Below are 2535 nucleotides of genomic sequence, written 5' to 3'. Positions count from 1 at the left end.
TCAATAAAAGGCACTATAGTAACACAAGGTATCATGGGACTCAGGTGGCAGAGGTTGGCGTGAGGTCAGTATGCTGCAGGGTCCTAGACTTGCCTAGCTGTTAGCGCAGCTGGGATTCAAAGCCTAGCCCCTTCCTTACAAATAGGGCTTCTTCCACTAGACAAGCCAGAACAGGGGTGTCTCATAGAGCCACACTTTGAGCTTGTGGTGCTTTGTAGGTTCTCCAGGCACAGTCCTGGCTCAATTCCACCAGCCAGGAGAGATAAGGAAAGTTTTCAACAAGCAATAATCACACCTCAGATTAACTTCATTGGCTATGATACTGCCACTGCACTAGACAGGAGAACAGGGCACAATAGCAGCCTCTCTCTTCCCTTCCTATGCATGAGTCAGCAGCATCCTTGTTTTGGAAGCAGGATCCTCTCAAAGAGCCATTTGCATTTCAGAGAGCTTCTGCTCTGCTCTGCCACTGATAGTGCTGAGCTTTTGTTTGCAAGGAGGAATTTAGCGCTAGCTTGCAAAGCGGGGTGAGAGGAGAAAAGAGGAGAGCCCCTGGCTGGTTTGATCCTTCCTTCCCTTTGCTGTCAGCAGAATTCTTTGCCAGGAGGAGGTTCTTCAGAATCTGGCTCCCAGAAAACAGGGCTAAGGAAAAAGGATGGGGCTGGCTGTATGTGGATATGTGCGTGGCCTCATGTAGGTTACAGCAGGGCCCTGAGAGCAGGAATTCTGACTTCTATTCCCAGCCAGGGCACTATTTCATCAACTGTGGTGATGGGGGTCATTTAGCCTAGCTAGATAGCTTCATTATATGTCCGTGAGGTAGTTACTTCACCTCTAAGGGACCCAGTTTCCCCATTTGTGAAAAGGTTCTAAATCCCAGCAAGGGTTTGTGGTTCAGTCTGTTTTAGGCACTGCTGCAGCCCCCTTGCAAGAACATGTGAGCACCTTACAGTCTTTAATATACTCTCACAAGTACTGCTATCTACATTTTACAGAGGGGGGGCACTGAGGCATAGAGAGAGAGAGAGTCAGTGGAAGACCAGGGACTTGAACTCAGGACACTCAATCTTGTGCCCTAACCAATGGGCCACCCTGTCTCTTCTACAGGAGTAGGGGGCTCCAGCAAGGGGCCTGTTATGTGTAGTGTGCTACAAATGCTAACCCCGTTTGCACCCCAGAAAGCTTCTGTATGGTGCAACCCTATGGGTCTTGCTCACTACCAGAGGGTACAGCATAAGTATCCGTATGAACCAGCTATCCTGTTGAGGAGCAAAGGGTCAAATCCCAAGGAGGCTGAGTCAGCTTTGCATCTTTTTTATGTTGATAAATTGCATGCAGATCTCTCAGATGAAACCTTAAAAATAGAGCTGGATGTTACAAATCCATGGCACTGTTTGTAAGAGTATGGGAGGTTTGCTCCAGTGAGCTAGGCTAAAATACACTCTACCTATGCTATGCAATGGTTGCATCACACTCTCCATCCCAGAGCTGGTTGCATTTCAGTGATGTTATATGTTATCAAACCAGCAAGGCTCTAGCCTCTTTTGTTCTCCTCTCAGCCCCCTTTGCAATCTTGAAGGAGAGCCCTCATTTTAAACAAAAGCTGGACGCTTAATGGACCTTTGGGATAAAAGATGCTATTTAAAAGTAAATGATTGTAATTCATTCACATTTATAAAATGCTTGGAGACCCCTCGGGACAATGCTATGATATGCTAAACAGCAAGAGCATAGAAAGCCTCATGCTTATGGCCCTGAGGAGATTTCAATTCTACACCTAGCTCTGCTTTAGACTCACTGGGTGATCATATGCCAGTCGCTCAAGCTCTCTGTGCTATTTCCCCATCTGTAACATACTTCTTTATTCCCATCATTTGACCATCATGTTTGTTTAGAGCGTAGGATCTTCAGGAGAGGGTCATTTTCTGACTATATGTTTGTACACTGCTCAGCACACCGGGGTCCCGATCTCTACTGAGGCCTTTTTGTGCAACTGTGGCATAAACAAGAAACAATAATGCAAGTTGCATTGGGCTGAATCTTAAGGTCCATTCTCAAGTTTTGGCTCAGTGAGAGCTCAGAATTTGGCCAGTTGGCCCAGTGCCTTCAGAGAGAGTTAGCCTGAGGAAGAAACTCAGAAAATGGTCTTTGATTTCAATGGAATTAAAGGGCACTTGCTGGAGATGCAATCCTCTAGTCCTCAGTCTCAGCCTTCAGCTGCATCAAAACCCTAAACCTATTGGGTTAACATTTACTCCCATGTGGAAGCTCTGCCCAGAGGACTAGAGACGGTCAAGATTTTTTCGAGGAGTGACTGATAATTATTCCCCCAAAGAGGCTGCTTCATCAAAACTGAAACTGCCTGTGAAGCAGCGTCAGTTTCAATGAATCTCCTGGCTTGAACATTTTTGGAAACAAACCTTTTGAAATTGTCTCACTTTGACATTTTTCAACCAGAAGTTTCATTTTCCCGAGTCAAAACCACTTTTTGTTTCAACATTTTAGTAAATTTGGACTAAAAAAAAGGGTTAAAAA

The 2535-nt window shown here is 45.5% G+C and overlaps 1 pseudogene; it reads right to left on the bottom strand.

The window, feature by feature from the left end:
* Window positions 1–225: 225 nt before the first annotated feature.
* On the bottom strand, window positions 226–340 carry LOC123355008 (annotated as a pseudogene).
* Window positions 341–2535: the final 2195 nt, after the last annotated feature.

The sequence above is a fragment of the Mauremys mutica genome, chromosome 22 (assembly GCF_020497125.1).
Source record: "Mauremys mutica isolate MM-2020 ecotype Southern chromosome 22, ASM2049712v1, whole genome shotgun sequence".
Taxonomy (NCBI): Eukaryota; Metazoa; Chordata; order Testudines; family Geoemydidae; genus Mauremys; species Mauremys mutica.
The sequence above is the reverse complement of the archived record's forward strand: the minus strand, read 5'-3'. Positions and strand labels throughout refer to the sequence as shown.